The sequence below is a fragment of the Dama dama genome, chromosome 21 (assembly GCF_033118175.1).
Source record: "Dama dama isolate Ldn47 chromosome 21, ASM3311817v1, whole genome shotgun sequence".
NCBI classification, from domain to species: Eukaryota; Metazoa; Chordata; class Mammalia; order Artiodactyla; family Cervidae; genus Dama; species Dama dama.
In genome coordinates, this window is record NC_083701.1 from 24,354,584 (window position 1) to 24,369,225 (window position 14,642).

General features: G+C 39.4%; 1 long non-coding RNA gene across 1 annotated transcript in view; it reads right to left on the minus strand.

Moving 5' to 3' along the window:
• Positions 1-5,168: 5,168 nt before the first annotated feature.
• Positions 5,169-14,642, minus strand: part of LOC133042600 (uncharacterized) — a 42,011-nt gene continuing 32,537 nt past the window's right edge. Inside the window, exon 5 of the long non-coding RNA XR_009689533.1 lies at positions 5,169-6,115. This is a non-coding gene — a long non-coding RNA (uncharacterized LOC133042600). The remainder of the gene's footprint in view (positions 6,116-14,642) is intronic.

A 14,642-nucleotide genomic window follows, 5' to 3' on the forward strand; every position in this document is an offset into this window, starting at 1 on the left:
GGAGGCTAATTACTTTACAATAATGTAGTGGTTTTTTGCATACATTGACATGAATCAGCCATGGATTTACATGTGTTCCCCATCCCAACCCTCCTCCCGCCTCCCTCCCCATCCCATCCCTCTGGGTCTTCCCAGTGCACCAGCCCTGAGCACTTGTCTTATGCATCCAACCTGGGCTGGTGATCTGTTTCACCCTTGACAGTATACTTGTTTCAATGCTATTCTCTCAGAACATCCCACAAGACCGCACATTTTTGACTTTGGAATAAACAGTTGGGAAGAGGAGACAATGTGGACCAGGAATGCTTCATTCTTGTTAAATGTTATCAAGTCATTGGGAACAGTAATACATTTATGATGGGCACCCATGGTTGTCATGCCCATCTCCTCCTTCCTAACTGAATTTCACCCAACCCCAGTTGTACAGATGGTCCTAATTGTCTAGACAATCCTGTGTCCTGCAATGATGAGGGAAAGGTGTAGGGCAGGGCATCAGGACCTGTGCGCATGCGTGCACACACAGACACACACACACACACACACACACACACACACACTTCTCTTTTTCTCTCTCTCTTGCAAAAGAAACAAAAACTTGAGCATTCTAACAGAATCTCGTGTGCCCTGGGCTTTGTAAACCCAGGGAGCTTCTAACTGAAGATTTCATATCAAGAATCACTACGGCAACCTTCAAATCTGTGTATTTTGTTATAAAGCTGTCAGTTCTCCCAAATATGTAAGAAAAAAAAAAAAACAACCAATCACACAAAAGAAAGTAACATTCCTTTCTCTGTATTAAGCCAGTTTTACCCCACCTATGTTCTTTGATATTATGAACTTCCCAGGTGGCTCAGTGGTAGAGAACCCATCTGCCGATGCAAGAGATTCAGGAGATGCTGTCCAATCCCTGGGTCAGGAAGATCCCCTGGAGGAGGGTATGGCAGCCCACTCCAGTATTCTTGCCTGGAGAATCACATGGACAGAGGAACCTGATGGGCTACAGTCCATGTCTGATATTATAAGTACCACAAAATCTTCACATATATGCAAATCCCTGTCTTCAAAATGTCTAAAACACTTTTCCTCCTTTTTTTAGTTTTCTTACTATTTCCTTCTTCTTCTTTTTTTTTTCTTCATTCTCATTTGGAATGAAATTACTAAAATTCAGTCATTTGAACCATGTATTTCTACAACCTGCACCAACTGGATGAAAATTGTTATTATAAAGTTATAAAAACAGAGAATTCATCACTTAAGGATGTGGTTCTGCCCCAGTTTCAAACCATAATGGTTATGTCTGAAAGTTCACCTTTTTATATGCTCGTCTCACTCACCTTTTGGTTTTTCTATGACTCACTTCACAATTCCACTTTTAGTAAATGTCTCATAAACAGAGAAAGGACCTGCTGTCATTTAACAAATATGACCAATGTTTGTTACTCAAAAGGTGTTGAGTATCATATTTTTCTGAAACTTACCTTATTTTGTGGCTTCCTGGTGGCTCAGAATCTACCTGCCAATGCAGGAGACTAGGGTTCGATCCCCAGGTCAGGAAGATCCCCTGGCGCAGGAAGTAACTACCCATTCTAGTATTCTTGCCTGGGAAATCCCATGGACAGAGGAGCCTGGTGGGCTACAGTCCACGGGGTCACAAAAGGGCCAGACACAACTTAACTACCAAATCATCACCAATCTTATTTTGTATGCTCCCTGAATAGCCATAAGGAAGGAAAACATGTAGTACATCCTACGGACCAATGTCACTTTATTCTGTTATATGTTCTATGATGTCTGTGTTACCTTGAGGGAAAGGGCAAACTTAATTAGCTTAGCACCTAATCATTTCAAGGCAAAGCAACCTACATATGAGAAGTGTGATTTTTGTGCAACTTTAGGTAATAGTTAAGAACTGCACATCTGCTTTTATTAAATTTCAAGAGAACATGTTAGAAAGATTTTCATAAATTGTTGAAGACATTCCAGTTTATAGCTCCTGACCAATTATAAGTTTTGCAATCCTGCATAGAAATAATTTACCACCTTATTAGCCACAGAAATATTCTTTAAATGCAAACCACAGAATTTTATTTTTAATATTTTAACAAACATCTGGGCTATCATCAAGTATCTCTTCCTAAGTCTTTAGTTTCAAGGCACAGCAATATTTTAATCCATAAAATGAGCCATTTCTTAGGATACATTAATTTGCAATTTACACAAATGCATGGTTTTTCTTGAATTTTAAAATTTCAATAAAAAAGAATTAATGCAGATCTCTTTATATCTACCCTTTAGTTAACATCTTTTATTAAAAACACAGTGTGTTTAGATAACATATGAATTATTACATTGGATTTATTATTTGATACAGAAACAGACTAGAAAATTAAGAAACTTAAAATCACTGGGAAAGCATGATTTATTAACATTGTGTAAATAATAACAGCATTTTAAGCACATAAGTGTACATTTAAAACATATGAAAACAGCATTGCAATAATGCCCTCTTGTCCAAAACCCTCAGTGAAAGCTTGAAATCATGGATAGTACCAAACCCTATATATATTATGTTTTTTCCCCTACTATCAACAGGTAGCATAGACAGAAGTATGATTCATGTCCCAGGCAGCACAGGGCAGGATAGAGCAAGGGTCATCACACTACACAGAATGGAATGAAATATAAAAGTTTTGAATTGTTTATTTCTGGAATTTTCCATTTAATATTGCTGGACCTTGGGTTACTGAAACCTCAGAAAACAACACCAGGAATAAGGGAGGACTATTGTGTATTTCAGGTTTCCTTGGTGGCTCAGATGGTAAAGAATCTTCCTGAAATGCAGGAGACTTGGGTTCCATCTCTGGGTCAGGAAGACCCCCTGGAGAGGGAAATGGCAACCCATTCCAATATTCTTGGGTGGAGAATCCCATGGACAGGGGAGCCTGCAGGGCTACAGATAATGGGGTCACAAAGAGTTGGACACAACCTAATGACTGAGCTCTAAGCACATGTGCCTCCTGTCCTAATGCATTTAAGGACATAGTATCACTTAAGACATGTGACCCCGCCCCAGACTAAACCCAACAAAGCCTCTGAATCCAATGATATACAAATGCAGGAGGAAAAGGGACTTTTTTAAAGACAGTGGAAATCTGCAGTCAACCAAGGACAGAGAGTGAGAAACTTTACTGAGAAAATGACCTGTATGCTTGAACAAAAAAACTGGATGTGGGGTTCAAGAACTGGGACAGACCTACAAAATCTACCAATCAAATGCCATGTATATCTTTAGAACTTCACTTAAACAAAGTAAATATTAGAAGGCTGTTATGAGACAATTAAAAAAATGTTTAACGCTGAACTGAAAAGTTATTTTTAAATTACTATTATTTTTAGGTGTGATAACGATATTGTTTTGTTTTTTACAGTCCTATCTTTTAGCAATATATATCGATGTGTTTACAGATAGAATTACATGATTTCTTCAATTTGCTTTAAATATTAAATTTTTAATCTACCATAATGATATTCTGGTAATGTTAAAATAGGATTTTCTCTTCAAGATACATGCTTACATATTTACAAGAGAAAACATACAATTCTAAAATTTGCTTTAAAACTATAAGAATGTGGGGGCAAAATATTAAAAGAGGAAATATGGATGAAAGAAAAATAGCCAAATATTGATCATTGTTGAAGCTGGGTATTGAACTGATTATATTATTAACTCTATTTTTGTGTATGTACAAATCTTTTACAATAAAAGAATGTAGAAACACTAAGTAGTGGAAAAAAAGAATGAAGAAAAAGTTTTCCAAGAAGTACTCAACTTTCTTTTAAGAATGCCAATTAACTAAGATTATTCTTGATTAAAAAAAACTTGAAATCTAGAACCTATCCTAAATTCATATTCCGAGGGCATGGCAACCCACTCCAGTATTCTTGCCTGGAAAATTCCATGGACAGAAAAGCCTTGCAGGCTACAGTCTGTGGGGTGACAGACTGAGTGACTAAGCACACACACACAGTATCTTTTAAGATGCTAAATATATTTTTATCCTTTGAATCCAATGTCATTCATATATATCTTTCTAGGAATATATACAATGACATAAGAACATTTAGTAGTAGGAGTAAAAACCAGATAAGCTCTTAATGAGAGTTATTTACTTTGTCTTCCTGCACAACAGTAATTGGAAATGCCTCCCAGTCTAAATGATAACATAAAGAGGGCAAATAAGGTAATACTGAGGATGACTTGAAGGTAAAGTACTTCTGAAGTCCCAATTCTGTAGAACTAGTGTCTTCTCAAGGCAGAGTAAAATTGCTCTTTAGTTGAAGGAGAGATTAAAGCTGAGCCTCTGTCAGGGGTGGTTTAGTTCTGCCGGGTGAGTGGGATGTATTGTCCCTGCGGCAATCTAGTCCAGCCTGTTCTCTCTTCAATCTGAACACTAGTTAGCCCAGACCCTGAAGTGGGATTTAAAATATTGTAGCATACATCTTCATTTGTAAAGCTACTTGTCAAGTATTTTTCAAAGCCTGAGTTGCCCAGAAAGTAGTTTCAGAGTCCAAGAGATCTTGGGAGATAGTTGTCTGCCTTTGATGCCTCCACTTCCACCCCCGCAAGTATCCCACTATCATCCCCACCTGGACTTGCTTTGCCATCTCGGACCCCACCCTCTCAGACTCTCTACCCTGTGTCCCAAGTGAGCTCCCACTTCCTATGGATTTATACTCTGCTGGGGTGGAGAAAATAGAGAAAAGAGAAAGGAAGGAAGGAAAGAAGAAAGAAAAGAAGGAAGGAAAGAAGGGAGGGAGGTGTTACTGAAAGCAGATCTGGCTACTTGATGCTCAAAAGCTATTAAAGAGGTAAGTATGGTGGAAAGCAAAGGTGGCGCCGATGATAAAGAATCTGCCTACATTACCAGGAGACCCAGGTTCGATCCCTGGGTCGGGTAGTTTCCCTGATGAAGGGAATGGCTACCCACTCCAGTTTTCTTACCTGGAGAACTCTGTGGACAGAGGAGCCTGATGGGCTATACCATGGGGTAGCAAAGAATCAGACATGACTGAACAACTAACACACAAAGTTTGCTTTATTTTGGATGCTGGCAACCATGGTAGGGGGGTGGTCTTCTTCCAAAGGCAACTGAAAAACAGTGGGCAAGTGTTCTTAAAAGTTGAGGGAGGGGGTTATATGCAGAAACAGCATGGTCAGCTCTGATAGTTATCTTGAAATTAGTCATGCAGTCTGACAGTTTTTAGTTCCAGGGAAGTTTGTTCCCATTTTCTTGAGTCCAGTTCTCAGAATTGTGGCAGCTTATGTCTAGGAATCCACTGGCAAGGCAGAAGCTGAAGGAGATGAAGATTTGATCCTTGGGTGGGGAAGATCCCCTGGAGGAGGAAGTGGCAACCCACTCCATTATTCTTGTTTGAAAAAACCCATGAGTAGAGGAGCCTGGCTGGCTACAGTTCATAGGGTCTCAAGGAGTTAGACAGGACTGAGTGACTAAACATGCAAGCAAAGCATTTATTTCATTGCTACTTTATTTTGTGGCTCCCATGCGTTTATTCTAATGGTATTTTCATCCATTAAAATTGATTGGATTGGATCACAAAATGCCAACACTTCCACTACCAAGTTCAGCTCTTGAAGTCTCATATCTCCCTAGTTAGTCTTTCAATGACATGATTTAAAATGTTAAATTGGAAACAATTCCACTTACAACTGCCAATGATCAAAGAACTCTCCAATTGGCTGTAAGTATGTTGACAAACAGCACTAAGTGAAGCAAAAATGCTCTTAAAGGTTGTTAGATCCCACAAAAATATTGGCCAAGATAGTTTCCTTATGTATGAACCACAGTTTGAAAATCAATTTGAGTGTACCAAATTAAAAGATGCTTGTTCCTAGGGGAAAAAAGTTATGATAAACCTAGACAGAGTATTAAAAAGCAGAGACATCACTTTGCCAGCAAAGGTCCATATTGTCAAAGCTATGGTTTTTCAGTGGTCATGTACAGATGTGAGCGTTGGACCATAAACAAGACTGAGTACTGAAGAATTTATCCTTTCGAACTGTGGTGCTGGAGAAGACTCTTGAGATCCTCTTGGACTGCAAGAAGATCAAACCAGTCAATAATAAAGGAAATCAACCCTAAATATTCACTGGAAGGACTGATGCTGAAGCTGAAGCTCCAATACTTTGGCCACCTGACGTGAAGAACTGAGTTATTGGAAAACACCCTGATGCTAGGACAGATTGAAGGCAAAAGGAGAAGGGGGGTGACAGAGGATGAGATGGTTAGATAGTGTTATTGACTCAATGGACTTGAGTTTGAGCAACTTAAGCGAGATAGTGAAGGACAGAGAGGCCTGGTATGCTGTTCATGGGATTGCAAAGAGTCAGACATGACTTAGCTACTGAACAACAACCATATATTAAAAAGTGATCCTAACAAAGATTTCCTCTGGCATTTCAGTGAGAAAATAGCCCAATATCAAAGAGCTATCAGATAGTATGAGCTGACAAAGAGCTTCTGAAAGAATCCTTTGGTTAAAAGGCTGACAGAGACCATAGGAAGTCCCAGCAAAAGTACAAATGAGCTACAGCATCCTTTGTGTACTAAAATAGTCCATGTGTCCTCTAATCTACTTCAGTGTAGCCATTGACAATAAATGTTTGAAAAGCGTTATTTAATGAAATTGAGAGACTAAGTTGCACAGAGTAGATTCCCTAAGTGTGATGATGTTACCACATATCCTTTGTATGCGCTCCAGTTAAATCTGCCTTGGTCTTGGATCTGACTGGTCTACCTCCAGGGAGGTCATATGTGTACAGAGACAAAATAATGTTCTCCATGTAAATATGTTCAAGTATTTAAGAAATGCCGTGTGTCATTGCCCTGGAGGCTCAATGTCAATTTACAATCAAAATTGAGTTTGACCCTAAAGCAATCTTTTTCATTTACTGATGGTGGCAGCTGGTCTTTAAACGTGTCTGGCTATTCAATGGTCATGAGCAACGGTTCTGACCACTAGTTCACAGGGCCTTAGAAAGAATGAGCCCTGCTACAAAGAGTCTATGGATGGGGTTTCTGCCTGGATCACCCCATGCCTTCATTAAACAGGTATATTTGTAATTCATGTCTATTCTTCTTCCTCTGCAGAAGATGAGAAACAGAACTGCTAGCCCTTCATGCTCTGTACTTTGCAATCTATGTTTATAATGATGTCCCTGAGACAAATCTGGCTTTCTACAACCTCCACACAATAATCAAAGGAAAACGCAGGCAGTATCTACCTAATACTGGACGATCGTTGTCTGTTGTCATCGTTCAGTCCCTAAGTCATGCCCGACTTTTTGTGACCCTGTGGACTGCAGCACACCGGGCTCCTCTGTCCTCCACTGTCTCCCGGAGTTTGCTCAAATTCATGTCCATGGTCAGTGATGCTATCTAGCCATTTCATCCTCTGTCGCCCCCTTCTCCTTCTGCCCTCAATCTTTCCCAGCATCAGGGTCTTTTCCAGTGAAGCAGTTCTTCACACCAGGTGGCCAAAGTATTGGAGCTTCAGCTTCAGCATCAGTCCTTCCAGTGAATATTCAGGGTTGATTTCCTTTAGGATTGACAGGTTGTACCTTCCAGAAACTGATGGCATTTGGGAGGCAAATCAAAATCACACAAGAAAAATAAGAATCTTCCTTACGAGGCTATGTCATAAAAACATTGGGTTCTTTTCATTCCCTCCCATGAATCATGATGTAAACAAATGCAGAGACACAATGACATACTAGATCAATTTACTATAAGCTTAATATGTGTTAGTTAAAATAAAGAGATGAACTGTCAAGTTATTCACTATTTCTCATATAGCTATGGGCTTCACTTGTGGCTAGGCTGGTAAAGAACCTGCCTGCCAATTCAGGAGACACAAGAGATGCAGGTTCAATCCCTGGGTTTGGAAAATCCCCTGGAGAAGGAAATGGCAACCCAATTCAACATTCTTGCCTGGGAAATTCTGCGGACCTGGCAGGCTACAGTCCATGCGGTAGCAAAGAGTCAGACATGACTGAGCACACACACACTCACACATTATGTTAATATATTCTTACATGTTTATGTAGCAGCGATAAAATCATTTGTTGAGGGAGAAAAAAAATCAGTATCTCCCACATCGGGAGTTATCTACCTCAAAAGTTTCCTTAGAAGAATATTTGCCATAATTAGCACATTCCTGAAGCACAGCTCTTTCATTCATTACCAAGACATAGTCTCTCTTCTTTAAAAGTACCATCTCACTGACATCTCTGTAAAGTCATTTAATCCACGGTCACTGGTCAAAGTGCAGCCGCAAATGGGAAGCATTTATGCTGGGTGACAGAATATACTTTGCAGAATTTTATAACAACGCTCTAAGATTAAATAAATATGCCATATTTTCCATCAAAAATTCTTCTTTATTTGTAATTTTGCATATTTGTTGATGTGTTCAGTGTGAACTTGGCCTAAATAAAGTTCAATATTCATAAACACTGAAGCCTGAGCCTATATAAAAGATTTCTTTCCTTCTTATGCTTTTCATCCTTTAAAAAGCCTGAACAAATCATTTGTTTTCCAATCACTACTATTTAATAGAGCTATTTAGCATTCAATAACTCTCTTGCTGAAAACAAAATTCCATCTACTAGTAAGTAATTGAATTAACAAAAGCAAAAGGCATACTATAATTTTTTGTTGCTGGTGTAATAAACACAAAGGAAACAATACGTTATTCTATAGTATCACTTTCTAGCCAACACATTTTAGAATTATGTTAAATTTCTTAGGAGAAAATGATACTAGGAAATAGCCTCTGGAATCTGCCTTTAAGTCCATCAAAGGTACTGGAAAAGTTGACAGAATTTCTCAGTAAGTTTACAAATATTTTCATTCTTCTAACAGAAAAGTAGAAGTCGAGAGAGACCAATAAAAAATAATAAGTATCACAGAGATAAACAGAACATATACAATGGAAAAAAGACAACCTCTTTAACAAGTGGTGCTGGGAAAACTGGTCAACCACTTGTAAAAGAATGAAACTAGAACACTTTCTAACACCATACACAAAAATAAACTCAAAATGGATTAAAGATCTAAATGTAAGACCAGAAACTATAAAACTCCTAGAGGAGAACATAGGCAAAACACTCTCCGACATAAATCAAAGCAAGATCCTCTATGACCCACCTCCCAGAATATTGGAAATAAAAGCAAAACTAAACAAATGGGACCTAATGAAACTTAAAAGCTTTTGCACTACAAAGGAAACTATAAGTAAGGTGAAAAGACAGCCCTCAGATTGGGAGAAAATAATAGCAAATGAAGAAACAGACAAAGGATTAATCTCAAAAATATACAAGCAACTCCTGCAGCTCAATTCCAGAAAAATAAATGACCCAATCAAAAAATGGGCCAAAGAACTAAACAGACATTTCTCCAAAGAAGACATACAGATGGCTAACAAACACATGAAAAGATGCTCAACATCACTCATTATCAGAGAGATGCAAATCAAAACCACAATGAGGTACCATTACACGCCAGTCAGGATGGCTGCTATCCAAAAGTCTACAAGCAATAAATGCTGGAGAGGGTGTGGAGAAAAGGGAACCCTCTTACACTGTTGGTGGGAATGCAAACTAGTACAGCCGCTATGGAAAACAGTGTGGAGATTTCTTAAAAAACTGGAAATAGAACTGCCATATGACCCAGCAATCCCACTTCTGGGCATACACACTGAGGAAACCAGATCTGAAAGAGACACGTGCACCCCAATGTTCATCGCAGCACTGTTTATAATAGCCAGGACAAGGAAGCAACCTAGATGCCCATCAGCAGATGAATGGATAAGGAAGCTGTGGTACATATACACCATGGAATATTACTCAGCCATTAAAAAGAATTCATTTGAACCAGTCCTAATGAGATGGATGAAGCTGGAGCCCATTATACAGAGTGAAGTAAGCCAGAAAGATAAAGAACATTACAGCATACTGACACATGTATATGGAATTTAGAAAGGTGATAACGATAACCCTATATGCAGAACAGAAAAAGAGACACAGAAACACAGAACAGACTTTTGAACTTTGTGGGAGAATGTGAGGGTGGGATATTTGAAAAGAACAGCATGTATACTATCTATGGTGAAACAGATCACCAGCCCAGGTGGGATGCACGAGACAAGTGCTCGGGCCTGGTGCACTGGGAAGACCCAGAGGAATCGGGTGGAGAGGGAGGTGGGAGGGGGGATCGGGATTGGGAATACATGTAAATCCATGGCTGATTCATATCAATGTATGACAAAACCCACTGGGAAAAAAAAATAATAATAATAAAAATTAAAAAAGAAAAAAAAAATAATAAGTATCACAGAGATAAACAGAACATTCAAAAATGTATTGAAAAAAATGCATGAACTGAGTTATTAATAGCATCAACTAGATTTATTTAGTTAGATTTTGGCTTTGTTCATATCTTCTTAGCATAAGCTTGCTCTGACTGTGGAATTCTTTTAGGGAAAAAATCCAGGAAGAGTCATGGACCCCTGACATTAATGAGAGCTCAGTGGTCTGAGAAAAAGTACCCCTGAGAGAGAAGGGAGGAGAACTTGGCTGTAGGTCAGGTCAAAAGAGTTTAGCGAAAGGTGTACAAAAAGAAATACCATTTCAGAGTTGGCAGTGCTCTCCAGAAAATGCCAGAGCCTCTGGTATTCTTCTGGGGGCCAGGGGGCAGGGAGGAGGTGTGGTCTGGCTCCTTTCAAACCACAAAATCACAGGAACCAACTTTCTTTACATTTTGGAAGGAACTAAGCAGTCACACTGACAACAGGGACAGTATTTAAGTCTAAAGTTCATTTTAAATAAATAAATACGGTTAAACAAAATGATCTGACTTAAGTTAACAGACTGATTCACGGCACCAGAGAACATACAGAACAACATAGGGGTGAGACAGTCCCCACCTCCCTGGAATAGCAGGGCTCTTGTGAACACAAAACCCTTATGGTTACTCAGCCTTGTCTCATGGTCCAGAATACAGCCAACATGCAAAAAAAAAAAAAAAGCAGGGGGCGAAGCTGGTAATGAATAATGGCTAGGTAGTTATGTGATTAACAGAAAGGAGCATTGAATTAAATTGTAAATACTGCAGAATACAGATTTGGCTTAGCATTAAACATGGATTAGGTAATAACTAATTGGAAACAAATGTGTGGGATTTTACGTTCTTGGCTCTTTAAAGCTTGCATGTGCGCGTGCTAAGTCGCCTCAAAAACATCCAAGTCTTTGCGACCCCATGGACTATAGTCCGCCAAGCTCCTTTTGTCCATGGGATTCTCCAGGCAAGAATACTAAAGCAGATTGCCATGCCCTCCTCCAGGGAATCCCAGGGCTTGAACCTGCGTCTTTCATGTCTCCTGCATTGGCAAGTGGGTTCTTTACCACTAGCACCATCTGGGAAGCCCCTTTAAAGCTGCTTTTCCCCTATAAGTATTTTCCTCTCTTGATATAAAAGATATTGAATAAATCTGGAAACTGGAAAAATCCTATTTTACTCTTCAGCTGTGACCTCATTAATGTCCAGAGTGTGCCTACCTATTGCACAAAATGTCCCTCCATTTCCAAACTCCTGAGTCTTGAAACGCCAACATTTCATGATTAGGAGGAAATAGTCACACTGCAGATGCTAAGAAACTCTGGCAACCTCATTAACTAGAGCAGGTTTTGGAGAACAAAACATTTCCTGCCACATCAGATCCAATTTCTCTTCTGTCTTTCGTGGGATCCTGCAACCCACTCAGCCAATCAGCTTTGTTTCTGTATGAATACACTCAACCCTTTTAAATTCACATCAAAGTTTTCCCATGGTTCGCTGTGTTCGGGAAATACATCAGTGTTTGCTGAGGCAAAATCTTCAGAAAGAGATTCAATGTGTAGGACACATTCTGCAGAGTGAGAGGACATCTGAACTAAGATGCCAGCTTCCACCCTTCCTACAATGTACTTCACCTTGCCTTTTTTTAAAATTAATTAGTTACTTGATTTGGCTGCATCAGATCTTGGTTAAGGCACATGGATCTCCATTGCATCATGTGGGATCTTAGTTCTTGGATCAAGGATAGAGCTTGTGTCTCCTGCATTTCAAGGCAGATTCTTGACCACTGGACCTCCAAGGAAGTCCCTAATTCACCTTGTTTTTTAATTCAACCTCCTTCTCACCACTAGCCCAGGCCTGAGGGCAGGGGTCTTCAGTTGGAAGATGGTGTACACTAGCTACTCTGGTGGCAAATCCTCGTCACTGGCTGGAGGAGGGGAACCACATGGCCAAACAACTTTGCTCTCTGAAATCCCATTTTGCACACTCACCCCCAAAAGTGTCACATTGAACCACTTTTCCTGATGGGAGTTTGCCATATGTCAGGTGGTTTAACGCATGAAAAAAAAAAAAGAGGAGGTAGAAATAGATTCAAGGGAAGGAAACCCTTTTTAGGAAACCCACAAAGAGTCAAGTCTTAGAGGAGTGCAGAAGTGAACTGTGGGCTACACTGGTTATTCAACTGGGAAATGGTGTGGAGGTGGCAAGCTTCAAACTGATTTTTTAAAAGCCAAAACCCAATACGTGGCAAATAATGAGGATAAACAGTGTCTAGTTCTTAAGTCAGCTGTTTCAGTTTTCATGCTGACTAGTTTCATGTATATGTTTAGCACAGATAAATTCAATTAATTTTAAATATTACTGTTTCAAAATGAAAGATTCTGTGGAAACTTGGAGAATTAAACAAAATAGGAGAAGAGTATGAAAAGTGAAAATAAGTTCCGATGCTGTTTGCTTTCTTCTCACATTCCATTTCTAGATACTTTTCATAGAAAGAATATTTAGTTTCTGATACATATTTAGCATCCTCTACTCTTCTATGTCCACCTTTGAAATCCTTCTTTTGCCACAACACCTTTTCATGTGCTCTTTTAAAAGGTTTATATGATAAAACGTTAATTTTTTAAAGAAAAGCCACAGTGAGCAACATGCATTTTCATTTTATGGGGCTCTGAGCTGTCCACAGACTATCTTGATTATTTGTTAAGAACTTGAGGCAAGAACATATCCATGAATTTACAGCACTCTGCTCTCTGATGCCATGTAAAAATAACTATAGTAGTAGTTTTACATGGGAATGCTTTTGCTTTCAGATCCCCTCTAGCTTTAGGAAAAGAAAGTGAAGTTGCTCAGTCATGTCCAACTCTTTGTGACCCCATGGGCTGTAGTCTACCAGGCTCCTCAGTCCATGGAAATTTTTCGGGCAAGAGTACTGGAAAAAAAATTAAAAAAAAAAAAAAAAGAGTACTGGAGTGGGTTGCCATTTCCTACTCCAGGGGATCTTCCTGACCCAGGGATTGAAGCCGGGTCTCATGCACTGCAGGCAGATGCTTTATTGGCTGAGCTGCCAGGGAAGCCCCCCTCTAGCTTTACTGAGGTATAATTGACATCTTGTGATATAGAGTTCTATGTTTGTAATTGGCTTTCAATACCTCAGGTTAATAGGATTCTAAAAAACATTCAGTCTAATTGTTGGACATTTTAGTTTGTCAGAAATTTCTAGGCTGTCCCCACTAACAAGACACTGAGCTTGGCAATCCGGGAGGCTCTCTGAAATCTGAAGCAATTTATCAAAAATCGTTGTACTAACATGAAAAGAAAAGAAAAAAAAAAATACTTCCAAGAAACTAAGAGAGGGAATCTGAGTTACAATAAGCCTCAAATGACACAAGTATTTACAGACTGAATGAGAAGGGGCAGATGTCAAGAGAAATTAAAGAGAGAGAAAAAAGAGAATGTATGGAAGTACATGTGGTCTTACATGGTGGCTCAGTGGTAAAGAATTCTCTTGCAATGCAGGAGAGCAGGTTCGATCCCTGGGTTGGGAAGATCCCCTGGAGAAGGAAATGGCTACCCACTCCAGCATTCTTGCCTGGGAAATCCCTTGGACGGAGGAGACCGGCAGACAGCAGTTCCTGGGGTTGCAAGAGTCGGTCACAACTGAGTAACTAAACCACATAAGGAAATACATAGAGGCTGTGGGAAAAAGAGAGGAAGGGACAAAGTGAAATTACAGACAAAACCTAGAGAAAGAGCCCAAACAAAGGAGAGCAGCCTTGAGAGAGGGATGGATGTCACAATGGCTTCATGCAAAGGAGTATGATATGCAATTTGGGGACACACTCTTCATTTCACATGTGTTATCTGGTTGTGGTGTGCCATTCAGAGCTTCTGGGTTTTTTCATCCCACAGAATCTCTTTTTCTTATAGGTTTGCCAAGTGAAAAATAAGATATCTTTGAATAAATACTTCTACCAATTTACTTAGAATCACAGTTTGAGAATCTCGTAGTTTTTTAAAGAATGAATGTCCTAGGGATAAATAATTTACTTCCAAAGGGGCAAACATTGATAATTTAACAGAGAAAAGTTTAAATCCAATCTCTTACTTTGGGTTCCTACAACAGGGCTTGTAAGCAGAAGGTTGATAAGAAGAGAAGTGACAGGGACTTTACTGGTGATGCAGAGGTTAAGACTTCACCTTCCAAGGCAGGGGGTGCAGGTTTGA